We start from the raw sequence: 13,789 nt of genomic DNA, 5'->3' as shown, positions 1-13,789 counted from the left end.
AAAGTACAAAAAATTAGCCGGGCATGGTGGTGTGCACCTGTAATACCAGCTACTTGGGAGGCTGAGGCAGAAGAATCACTGGAACCTGGGAAGTGGATACTGCAGTGAGCCAAGATTGTGCCACTGCACTCCAGTCTGGGAGACAGAGTGAGACTCCATCTCAAAAAAAAAAAAAAAAAAAAATCCCTGCAAACTATTTTGTGGATATTAAAGTGATTCTCAAGTTTATATAGAGAGGCAGAAGTCCCAGAATAGCCAATATAATACTGAAGGAGAACAAAATTGGAGAACCGAACTACTCCACTTCAAGATGTACTATAAAGCTACAGTAATCAAGATAGTATGGTATTGGTGAAATAAGAGACAAATAGATCAAATGGAACAGAATAGAGAGCCAGAGAGACCCATATAAATTTCATCATCTAACCCAAGCTTGTCCAGCCCTCAGCCCACAGGCACCATGCAGCTCAGGATAGCTTTGAATGTGGCCCGACACAAATTTGCCAACTTTCTTAAAACATTATGAGATTTTTTTTTTTTTACTCATCAACTATTGTTAGTGTTAGTGCATTTTATGTGTGACCCCATTCTTCTTCTTCCAATGTGGCCCAGGGAAGCCAAAGGATTGGACACCCCTGATTTGACAAAGGAGCAAAGGCCATACAATGGAGAAAGAATGGTCTCTTCAACAAATAATGCTGGAACAACTTGACATCTACATACACAAAGAGAAAAATGAATCTACACACAGATTTAACAGCCTTCATAAAAATCAATTCAAATTAATTACAGACCTAAACTTGGCGGCAGGTACCAAATTTATTTATTTTAAGGAATGGTACAAATCAAAGAACTTAAGTGGATGCTTTGGCATAATTTATAGAAAAGGTAAAGGAAACCCCACCGTGCAGGCACTGCTTTGGTCCAGAGAGGTCACCCCGTGGCTACAGGAAATGAGCCTAAGGTTTAACTGTCATTATCCCTCTCTCCCAGAGATTCTGCCAGGCCAGATTCCCGGCTCTCGTCCTGCACAAGCTGGTCACGTGGACACCCAATTCTTTGATGGATTTCACCGGTTCATTGAGGTAATGTGTCTCAATAAGGTGACACAAGCGGGGGTTGTTTTTATGCTGTTCCAATAGTGACCGATTCACGTGTTTTCCAAGTGTAAGACACACTCCATTGCATTCAGCCGGTTCTCCGCCTGGTGTCTTGACTCCTAAAGGAAGACTCCGCCCCTTCGTTGTTTCTGCAGCTTCATCAGTTTCTCAGTGGGCTCCCTCTCCTCATGAGATTAGTGAAGAAATAAGTTTTTGGCAAAATTCCTCAAAGCTACGTTATGGCGGTGAAAGCAGTCAGATGTGGACAGGTAGATGGAGGAGGCTGGAGCTCCAGGTTGACCGGGGGGCCTCAGGGCGGTCCCAGAGCACGGGGAGGAGGTGGAAGCTCTGGCTCTGAGCTGCCAGCCGCTGGGGCACGGGAAAAGCGCCAGTTCCGTCCAAGCACAGGTGAAGCAGGAAACTGTGGTGACTCTCGGCGAAGAACATCTCCAGACCTAAATATTAGATGCAAAACTATAAAATGCCTAGAAGATAATCAGAGAAAATCTGGAGGACCTTGGTCTTGACAGTGATTCTTTAGATGCAACATCTAAGGCAAGATCCATGAAAGAAAAAATTAATAAGCTAGACTTCATTAAGGTTAAAATTTTCTTGGGTAGGGTTAGTGGATCATGCCTGTAATCCCAGCACTTTGGGAGGTCAAGGCGGGAACATTGTTTGAGCCTAGGAGTTTGATACCAGCCTGGGCAATATAGTGAGACCCCGTTTCTATAAAAATTCTCTTAAAAAACTAGCCCAGCAAGGTGGCACACACCTGTAGTCCCAGCTACTAAGGAGGCTGTGATAGGAGGACCACCTCAGCTAGGTTGCCATGAGCCGTGATCATGCCACTGCACTCCAACCTGGGCGACAGAGCAAGACCTTGTCTGAAAAATAAATAAAATAAAATAAAATAAAATTAACATTTTTTGCTCTGTGAAAGACAGTCAAGAGAATGAAAAGACAAGCCACAGGCTATGAGAAATTATTTGCAAAAGACATGCCAGTTAAAGGATTATTATTCAAAATATACAAAGAACTCTTGAAACTCAACAATAAGAAAACAAGCAACCAGATTAAAAATGACCAAAGACCTTAACAGACACCTCAACAAAGGAGATATACAGATGGCAAACACCTAAGCACATGAAGAGATGCTCTATATCATATGTCATCAGGAAAAATGCAAATTAAAACAAAAATGAGAATACTGCTACATACCTATTAGAATGGCCAAAGTCCAGAATACTGACAATACTAAATGCCAGTGAGGATGTGGAGCAACAGGAACTCTCAAACATTGCTGGTGGGAATGCAAATGGTACAGCCACTTTTAAAGGCAGTTTGGCAGTTTCTTATAAAACTGTACATACTTTCCCCATACAATCCAGCAGTCATATTCCTTGGTATTTACTGAAAGACGTTGAAAACTTGTTCATACAAAAGACTGCCCACACATGCCCAGAGCAGCTTTATTTATAATGACACCACTTGGAGGCAACCAAGGTGTCCTTCAGTAAGTGAATGGATATATAAACTGTGGTACATCCAGACAACGAAATATTGTCAGTGTGAAAGAAGTTAGCTATTGGCCGGGCACGGTGGCTCACACCTGTAAGCCTACCACTTTGGGAGGCTGAGGCAGGTGGATCACTTGAGGTCAGGAGTTCCAGACCAGCCTGGCCAACATGGTGAAACCCTCTCTCTCCTAAAAATACAAAAATTAGCCAGGCATGGTGGCATGCACCTTAGTCCCAGCTACTCGGGAGGCTGAGGCAGGAGAATCACTTGAACCCAGGAGGTAGAGGTTACAGTGAGCTGAGATTGCACCACTGCACTCCAGCCTGGATGACAGGGTGAGAATCCATCTCAAAAAAAAAAAAAATGTTAGCTATCAAGCCATGAAAAGACATGGAAGACTTAGATGCATATTACTAAGTGAAAGGAGCCAATTTAAAAAGTCTACACATACCATATGATTCCAACTGTATGACACTCGGGAAAAGGCAAAACTGTGGCAACGGTAAAAAGATTAGTGGTTGCCAGGTATCAGATGGCAGGAAGGGATACATAGCAGGAGATAGATACTTTTCAGAGATTTGAAAATACTTTGATTGACACTATAATGGCGGATACTTGCCCTTACACATTTGTTCAAACTCAGAATATACGTCAAGAGTGAACCTTATTGTAAACTATGGGCTTTAGGTGATAATGATTTGTCAATGTAGACTTATCGATTGTTAAAAAATGTACCAGTCTTGGTTGGGGATGTTGATAATGGGGAAGGCTATGTGTGTTGGGGGAGACAGGGGGGATATGGGAAATTTATATAACTTCCGCTGAATTATGCTGTAAATCTAAAACTGTTCTGAAAAATAAAGTCTATTTTTTTAAAGTGCTTACCAAGGACCTAGCACCATGAAAGAAAATGTATTCACACCAAGATATATGATTGTAAAACTTCAGAACACTGGGACAAAGATTAGAAGGGGAGAGAGGAAAAGGGGTAAGGGGAAGGAAGAAGAGAAAAGGCAGTGGAGAGAGAGACAGAGAGAGAGAGACACCATACCAAGTATCAAGAATTAAAAAGAATTAGAATAGCACTGGATTTCTCAACAACTATACTGGAAGCTGGAAGACAACAAAGCGATGCTTTCAAATTCTGGGGAATTTTCAGCTTAGTATTCTAGGCAAACTATCAACTATGCATGTGGCTTATAGAGAAAACATGTGTTATACAAGCTTTTCTGAGGCATGAGTCATAGTGCTGGTGGCCATGAGTTCAATGTTAATGCATCAACAATATATCTCAAATAAGATGTCTTTAAACAGAAACACACATAAAATTAGGTTTTGTATTGATCAGTTGACTCACTGTTTACTCACTCAGTGTTAAGGCTCACAGGAATCTAACCCTGTATTTCCCCTGGGAGCGATGTTTCAGTTTGCTAAGTCAGTGTTTGCAATAACTTTACAGAGCATAACTACCATGAATAGTGAGAATCGGCTGTATAGACTTTTCCTTTTCTTTCTTTTTGCACTGCCTTCAGATTACCTCTTCTCATATCCCCTTTTCCACCACTGGACCAACTACACTGTTGCTGATGATTGCTGTGGTGATGAGGCAGGAAAGGGGTGAACAAGTGGAGAGTTTACCAGCTCTCCCCTGTCCTGCCCTTCTCTGCCCCAGTTTGCAGACACCCATCCCCCAACATGTGCTTGCTCACATTCTGGTTCAAAAGAGCCTTCAGTCTTCTCAGAGGGTTCTCAATTATATGTTAGTTTATCATGTCCATGATTATTTCTGTTTTGTAGCTTTTCTCTGCTATAGTTCTGTAGTTAACAGTTTTGGAGGAAGGTACCAGCAGTACAAGCTGGTTCATTGGCTTGTCAAAAACTTGATCAGGGAGGATGTTAGCAATATGATGCAAGAACAACCAAGAGGAAATATCAGGTATGAAAAATATAACTGTTGAAACAAAAAGCACAATAGCTGAACTATGAAGCAGGATAGATACAGCTAAGGACTGAATTAGGAACCTGCAAGATCATTGCAAAGACCTATGCAAGAATGCAGGGGAAAGTAAAAGAGCTTTTCTTTAAAAAAAGAAAAGAAACAATAAGGATATGAAGGATAAAAATATCAGTATTCAGATAATAGAGATTCCATAGGGAGAAAAACATAAAGTTGAAAATTGAGCCTATAATATAGAGCCAAAGAGAGAGAGAGAAAACCCCAAAATTAGACATTTTACTGTGAATTAGAATCATCCAGGACTGCAAGAAATTTTCAGAATGTTTTCAGAGAGAAAAACATACAAAGGAACAAGCATTAGATTGACATGAGACCTCTCAGTAACAATGCTGGATACAAGAAGACAAAGAAGTAATATTTTTAAAGTGTTGTGCAGTCATCCCTAGGTTTATGTGGGGGATTGGTTCCAGAACCCCCATATATATCCACATCTGCACATGCTCAAGTCCTGCAGTTGGCCCTGCAGAACCCACCCATGTATACGAAAAGTTGGCTGCCTGTATATGTGGGTTTCACATCCCACAAATACCATATTTTTTATCTAATTTGGTTGAAAAAAATCTGCATATAAGTGGACCCCTGCAGTTAACACTCAAGTTTTCAAAGGGTCTACTGTACATTGAATTTTACATACAGACAAATTGACAATGAAACATGAAGACATAATTTAAAAATTCTGGACATAACAACCATAGTTTCTGGTATACAAAATCTCAGAACCTATGTCATACAAAGACTTACTTTGAAAAACCCTTGGAAGAAATATTCAAGTTAGAGGAAAATAAATACAACAGATGTTGTATAGAAATGTGAAGTTAGGGTGATTAAATAATTTGGCAAATTAATTGTTATCTTAAAAAATCAAAGGCTGATGAAAACACAAATTAAAAACCATATTCATAAAAACCCAGAACTAAATTCTGTCTAGACCATATCAGTTGTGTGTGTCTTATTGTTGTTGTTGTTATATGTATTGGTGGGGGAGAGAGAAAGAAGAGTCCAAAGACATAAGAGAACATGCTAAACTACTTGCCTTATTGGAGGAAAGAAATAGGTATTTATAAGTTTAGTAAGTCAGGATGAATAAATAAACAAATATGTGTCTTAAGAGCAAAGACCATAAAAACAAAAATGAAATATGTTCTTTTAAACCAGCAAAAGAAAATCGATCTACTCAGTGAAGAGTAAAATTAGAAAAGGAAAAAAAGTATCAGTAATGAAATAAAATGGAAGAAATAAGTAATAATATAAAGTGATTATGAGAAATGTAAGTAGGTTAAACAACCAAACAAAAGAGAGCATCTCAAATTGAGCATTTTGAAAGATCCAACAATATATTGTTTACAGAAGACAACTTTACAACAAAAGAATACAAAAAGGTTGAAAATAAAGAAAATATGATCCAAAAGAAAGCTGAAGCAACAATCTTAATATCTAATAGAAAAATTCAAAGGACAAAAAAGGAAACCATACTTGTTGAAAGAATAGTAGAGCAAACACATATGCACCTGACAATATTGCAACAAAAAAATAAGGCAATTGACAGAACTTCATAGCAAATAAATGAATAATTTTAATTGGAAGTTTTAACACAAAAAAATTATTGAGGAGGAAATGGAGTCTTCAGAAATGAATAGGTTAAGCAGAGAAAAGGCAGTGATCTAGAAATCTGAGTATTTTAATTAATAAGCTTTATTTATATCCAACAGAGAACGCATATTCTTTTTGGGCATATATGAAACAATTTTAAAAATTAATCACATATTAATCCACAAAGAAAGTTACAAGAAAGTCTAATGAATGAATGTTATCAAGAATATATTTTTCAATCATAATGAATTAAAATTATAAAATATTTTTCAAAAGGGTAGTGAAAAAAACTGTTAGATTACTAGATAATGTTTTTCTAAAACTGTGATTACTAGATAATGTTTTTCTAAAACTGTTATTTCTAGAAATAGAATTCTTTTCTAGAAATGCATTATTTCTAGAAAACCCAGAAAACAATTATTAATAGCTGGTTTAACAGTAAAATGAAAGTTTTGATAATAAAATAATAATAACAAATGAAGATAATAAATATATAAAACTGGTAATGAAAACACTTCAAAATTTGAAGACCACATCTACAGTAGGTTTTAGAGACAGATGTATAGCTTTAATTATATTTATCAAGATATAAGACAGATCAAAAACAAAGAGTAATACTCAAGAATACGGGGAAGGGACAAGCAAAGAAACAGAAAGAAAGAAATAATAACAAAGCTAGAACAGATGTCAATGACCTAGAGAAAAACAACAACAAAACAGAGAAGATTAATACAACCTTAAACTGGTGTTTCAAGAAGATTAATAAGATAGATGTGGCAAGGCTACTAAAGTGAAAAAAAAAAAAGAGGTAGAAAGTACAAATTTAAAAACTGAACACAAATGGGGAAATAACCACAGACACAGCAGAGGTTTTAAAATTAATAATTAATATTGTGAACAATTAACTATAAATTAATACATTTTTAAAAGTACTGGCTGGGCGCAATGGCTCACGCCTGTAATCCCCAGCACTTTGGGAGGTCGAGGCGGGCGGATCACGAGGTCAGGAGATCGAGACTATCCTGGCTAACACGGTGAAACCATATCTCTACAGGGTACAAAAAATTAGCCTGGCGTGGTAGTGGGCCGCTGTAGTCCCAGCTACTCGGGAGGCTGAGGCAAGAGAATGGCATGAACCCAGGAGGTGAAGCTTGCAGTGAGCCGAGATCGCACCACTGCAATCCAGCCTGGGGGACAGAGCGAGACTCTGTCTCAAAAAAAAATAAAATAAATAAAAATAAATAAAAGTACAAGCCCATTTGACATATAAATGTAGATGCAAAAATTCTAGAGGAAATATTAGCAAACAAATTCAGCACCATATTTTTAAAAACATATCATGATGAAGTGGAGTTTATCCCAGCAATGGAAGGAAATGGCAACATACAAATAATCTACCAATAAAATTACAACATTAATAGTCTAAAGGAGAAAAATCATGATTATATTGATGTATGCATGGATGGAAGGGGTAAAAACAAATATTTACTCAAAAGCCTTAACAGGCTAGGAATAGAAGCTCTTGTCATCATTGCTAATTGGCCCCCTTCTAATAATAAAAGTTTACCTGGACACATGGTTGTGAAGTTAAGACTACGTTTTCCATCCACTCTTTATTTTTTTTTATTTTGAAACTGAGTCTTGCTCTGTCACCCAGGCTGGAGCACAGTGGCACAATCACTGCAGCCTCGACCTCCTCAGCTCAGGTGATCCTCCCACCTCAGCCTCCCAAGTAGCTGGGACCACAGGTGCATGCCACATCTGGCTAATTTTTAAATTATCATTATTTGTAGAGATGGGGTCTCTGTATGCCGCCCAGGCTGGTCTCAACCTCCTGGGCTCAAGCGATCCTCTGCCTTAGCTTCCCAAAAGTACTGGGATTATAGAATTGAGTTATTGTGCCTGGCCCCATCCACTCTTGCTATGTATTAAATAGACTCTGGTCAAAGGGATACATTTTGAGCATCTGGCACTGCTGAGTCAAATCAACAAATCGTACAGCATTTGGCACCAAAAAATTCACTCCTGGCTATATATTAATACATCTTAGAGAAGTACCCACATGGGTGCATAATGTCTGTTCTTGTAAAGAATTATAGGTACTCTAGGTCATGACCAGGAGAATGGATGAGTAAAATTTGGTACTTGCATGGAATGTTTTTTTCTTGTTTTTGTTGTTGTTGTTGTGAGGCGGAGTCTCGCTCTGTCGCCCAGGCTGGAGTGCAGTGGCGCAATCTCAGGTCACTGCAAGAGACAGGGTTTCACCATGTTAGCCAGGATGGTCTCGATCTCCTGACCTCATGCTCCACCCGCCCTGGCCTCCCAAAGTGCCGGGATTACAGGCATGAGCCACCTCGCCCGGCCATTTACATGGAATTTTATTAGCAACTAGAGACAACAGACTAAAAGAGTACCCAGCAACAAGAAGACACCTTAAACACCTTAACAATACTGCTAATCAGTAGTTGCCAAGGGAAAGCAAATAGAAAGGAGTAGCATGTGGGAGCTCCTTTATGGTGATGGACCAGTTCAGTATCTTGATTGTGGTGGTTATATGAATGTATATATGGGATTAAATTGCATAGAACTACACACACACACACACACACACACACACACACACAAAGAGAGAGAGAGAAAGAGAGAGAGAGAAAGAGGGGAGTTCATGTGAAAACCAAATTAAAATTTGTGATTTAGTTAACAGTATTGCACCAATACCTATTTCCTGGTTTTGATATTGTAATGCTGGTAAATAAGGTACCACTGTTGGAGAAATCTGGGTTAAGGGTCCACTAGACTCCAGGTTCGATTTTTGTAACTTCCTTGGAGTGTGTAATTGGGTGGGTAAGTCTATTGACTATTACAGGACAAATTAGACAGTCTGCAGACAATTAGAAGGAGAAGCCAAAAGTAAGCAAAAACCGTCCATACAAATATTATAGAACCAGAGTCTTGTAATAATGGCAGAACCAGGAAAAAGAACACAAGGGTTATCACTAAAAACAATACTTAGATTTTTGCTCTCTTAATTTCATTTCCTGATCACAAATTTTATGGTATATTTGTGTGGCATGAAGTTGATATTTGGCTTATAAGAATGTGACTGTGAAGAGCTTGGTGCTCAGGAATTTCTGTAATATCACAACAAGGTATCTTCTGCTCCCTATTATAGCAGTGAAGAAACTCTAGTCTTTAATTAAAAAAAAAAAATAAAAATAAACCACAGCATTGCTTAAAATCCGTCTTATTTCTATTTCTCCAAAGAAAAAGGACCACCTTTTTACTGCCATTGTCTCAAGCACTTCCAGCCTGGCCCCTGCATGCCTCTCCTGTGGCAGCCCTCCGCATGCCTACTCCCATGTGTAAATTCCAGGCATAGTCAACTTTATTTGGTTCTTTAAATATGCCACTTTCTCTCATTCTGGCCCTATGCCCATGCCATCCTTACTGCCTTATTTAGCTAACTACTATGTATTCTTCAGATCTCAGCTTAAACATCATTCTTTTTACCTAAAACCCCCACCATCTTCCTAACACTTAGAATAGAGCACTAGCTGGGCTGATTCCTGAATTCCCCATAGCACTCTGATGTATGGCCCCTTTTACAACCATCCTGACATTTCAGAGCGGTTACTTGCCTAGTGCCTGCCTTCTAGGTTGGTCTATGTCCTAGGTCTGTCTTGTTCGCTTCAGAATTGCCAGTACTTAGCATGGTGCCTGAAACATGGTAGATGTTGAATAAATACTTTTAAACAATATATTTGCCTGAGTGCGACTGGTTGGGAGCAAGGGGTCTGCCTTAAGAACCAGATCCCTGACCTGAAGTATGAAAATGGGGCTGGTCAGGACTCATCTGAGAACTGGCACAGGGTTGTATGTGCTGGGAAGTTGATGACTGGGACCATCCATGAGAAGCAGGGCAGATAGCAGCCAGAAAACAGCCCAGGGACCTGAGGCAGGTTCCCCACTCACACTACATGATCCCTGCATGAAGTGGCTTGGAGAAAATAGAGAAACAATTCCCAGAAAAAAAAAGACATCACTTTGAATATTTGAATCTTCTTCCACCCTCACCATCAGCAGGCTGCCCATTAACCTTCAGGGGGCTTAAGAAGAGGCTGGGCGCAGTGGCTCACGCCTGTAATCCCAGCACTTTGGGAGGCCGAAGGGGGTGGATCGTGAGGTCAGGAGTTCAAGACAAGCCTGGCCAACATAGTGAAACCCCGTCTCTACTAAAAATACAAAAATTAGCCTGGCATGGTGGCACGCGCCTGTAGTCCCAGCTACTCGGGAGGCTGAGGCAGGAGAGTCGCTTCGACCCAGGAGGCAGAGGTTGTGGTGAGCCAAGTTCGTGCCACTGCATTCCAGCCTGGGTGACAAAGCGAGACTCCATCTCAAAAAGAAGGAGGAGGAGGAGGAGGGGGAGGAGGAGCTTTCAAGAAGTGGATTTCCTCCTGTCAGAGAGAGCAGCCCACAGAGACTAGCTGCTTCATTTACTCCTGTCTCAAGGTCAAGGGCATCAAGGTTAATGTTATAGGATGCCTTGGAAGCAAAGCTAGCTTTAAGAGTACTAACGTTAGGGAAAACCAAGGAAAATGGTGTATAGGAGGCAGGACTAACTTGTAGATCCCACACTGATGAACGGAGCAGCATATGGAGGCCCACATCGTGAATTTTGTTCCAAGAACTGCCACTGAAACATACCAGCAAAGATGAGAGAATCCACATACCCTTAAAAAGAGGTGGAATGCCGCTGCAGCCTCCATGGGACAGCCTAGGAACAGTGAATCTTCTTGCTTTCTTAACTGAGAGGCTTGTAGCCTGGGGTAAGTTCTCAGCCTTACTCACTGGCTGCCTGGAAATAAACTTGTGTGCTGTTGTGGGGCACGGTGGGAGTAAGACCAGCCTTTTGAGCTGTGGGCTGTATGGGAGCTGGGTGAGGCCTGTGGCTGCTGGTTTTTCCCCACTCCCCTAGAGACCTGTGTGACGTAGCAGAGGCATCAATAATCCCCCTGGGAACATAACTCCATTGGCTGAAAACCACATCCCCATCCCCTACAGCAGTCACAGCAAGCCGTGTCCAAGGAGAGTCTGAGCTCAGACACCTAACCCTGCCCTCATCTGATGGTCTTTCTGTGCCTGCCCTGCTGGCCAAAGACAAAGGACGTAATCCCTTTGTAGCTCTATGGCCCTGCTCACCACCTGACCCTAGGGCAAGCTTGTATCCTCCCTATACAACCGCAGCTGATGTGTTATTGAAATCTCCACCTCCTAGCTGGAAGCCAACCAACACAAAACCAGTGCACTTAACAAAAGTACAACCAAGGACCCTCACAGAGTCCACTTTACTCCCCTGCTACCTCCACCAGAGTAGGTGCTGGTATCCACAGCTGAGAGACCTGAAGATGGATCACATCACAGGACTCTGCAGACACTCCCCAGCCTGGAGCCTGGTAACTCCACTGAGTGGCTAGGTCCAGAAGAAAAATAGTCACTGCAGTTCAGCTCTCAGGAAACCCCATCCCTAGGGGAAAGGGGAGAGCATTGCATCAAGGGAGCACCCTGTGGGACAAAAGAATCTGAACAACAGCCCTTGAGTCTCTGATCTTCCCTCTGACGTAGTCTACCCAAATGAGAAGGAACCAGAAAAACAATTCTGGTAATATGACAAAACAAGGTTCTTCAACACCCTCAAAAGATCATATCAGCTCACAAGCAATGGATCCAAACCAAGACGAAACCTCTGAATTGCCAAAAAAAGAATTCAGAAGGTTGACTATTTAGACAATCAAGGAGGCATCAAAAGGTGAAGTCCAACTTAAAAATATGAAAAAAAAGATACAGATGAATGGAAAATCTCCAGTGAAATAGCACAAATAAAAAACAATCACAACTTCCGGAAATGAAGGACACACTTAGAGAATTGCAAAACGCACTGGAAAGCCTCAGCAATAGAATCAAACAAGTGGAAGAACTTCGGAGCTCAAAGACAAGGCTTTTGAATTAACCCAATCCAAAAAAAAAAAAAGAAGAATTTTTAAAAAATGAACAAAGCCTCCAAGAAGTCTGGAATTATGTTAAATGTGCAAACCTAAGAATAATTGGTGAGGAAGAAGAGAAATATAAAAGTTTGGAAAACATATTTGAGGAATAATTAATGAAAACTTCTCTGGCCTTGCCAGAGATCTAAGCATCCAAATACAAAAAGCTCAAAGAACACCTGGAAAATTCTTCACAAAAAGACCATTGCCTAGGCACATAGTCATCAAGTTATCTAAAGTCAAAATGAAGGAAAAAATCTTAAGAGCTGTGAGGCAAAAGAAAGAATCAAGTAACCTATAAAAGAAAACCTATCAGATTAACAGCAGATTTCTTAGCAGAAACCCTACAAACTAGAAGGGATTGGGAGCCTATCTTCCTAGCCTGTTTAAACAAAACAATTATTAGCCAAGAATTTTGTATCCAGTGAAACTAAGCTACATAAATGAAGGAAAGATACAGTCTTTTTCAGATAAACAAATGCTGAGAGAATTCACCACTAACAAGCCAGCACTACAAAAACTGCTTAAAAGGAGCTCGAAATCTTGAAAAAAATCTTCAAAGTACACCAAAATAGAACCTCCTTAAAGCATAAATCTCACAGCATCTATAAAACAACAACAGCACACACACACCAAGGTATTCAGGCAACAAATAGCACCATGAAGAGAATAGTACTTCACATCTCAATATTAACATTGAATGTAAGTGGCCTAAATGTTCCACTTAAAAAATACAGAACGGCAGAATGATGTAGAGTTCACCAGCTATGTATCTGCTGTCTTCAGGAGACTCATCTGACACCTAAGGACTCACATAAACTTAAGGTAAAGGGGTGGAAAAAGATATTCCATGCAAATGGACACCAAAAGCAAGCAGGAGTAGCTATTCTTATATCAAAAAAAAAAAAAACAAAAAAAAAACTTTAAGGCAATAGCAGTTAAAAAAGAGAAAGCGGGACATTATGTAATCATAAAAGTACTAGTCCAACAGGAAAATATCACAATCCAAAATATGTATGCACCTGACACTGGAGCTCCCAAATTTATAAAACAATTACTTCTAGACCTGAGAAATGAGATAGACAGCAACACAATAATAGTGGGGAACTTCAATACTCCACTGACAGCACTAGACAGGTCATCAAGACAGAAAGTCAACAAAGGAACAATGGACTTAAACTATACTCTAAAACAAATGGACTTAAGAGATTATTTACAGAACATTCTACCCAACAACTGCAAAATATATTCTATTCATCATAATGCATTCTATTCATCAGCACATGGAACATTCTCCAAGACAGACCATATGAAAGGCCACAAAACAAGTCTCAACAAATTAAAAAAAAAAAAAAGAAATTATAGCAAGTACTCTCTCAGACTGGAGTGTAATAAAATCTGAAATCAACTCCAAAAGGAAGCCTCAAAACCATGCAAATACTTGGAAATTAAATAACCTGCTCCTGAATGATCATTGGGTCAACAACGAAACCAAGATGGAAATTAAAAAAATTCTTTGA

The sequence above is a fragment of the Nomascus leucogenys genome, chromosome 12 (genome assembly GCF_006542625.1).
Source record: "Nomascus leucogenys isolate Asia chromosome 12, Asia_NLE_v1, whole genome shotgun sequence".
NCBI classification, from domain to species: domain Eukaryota; kingdom Metazoa; phylum Chordata; class Mammalia; order Primates; family Hylobatidae; genus Nomascus; species Nomascus leucogenys.
This window is presented reverse-complemented; position numbering follows the sequence as displayed.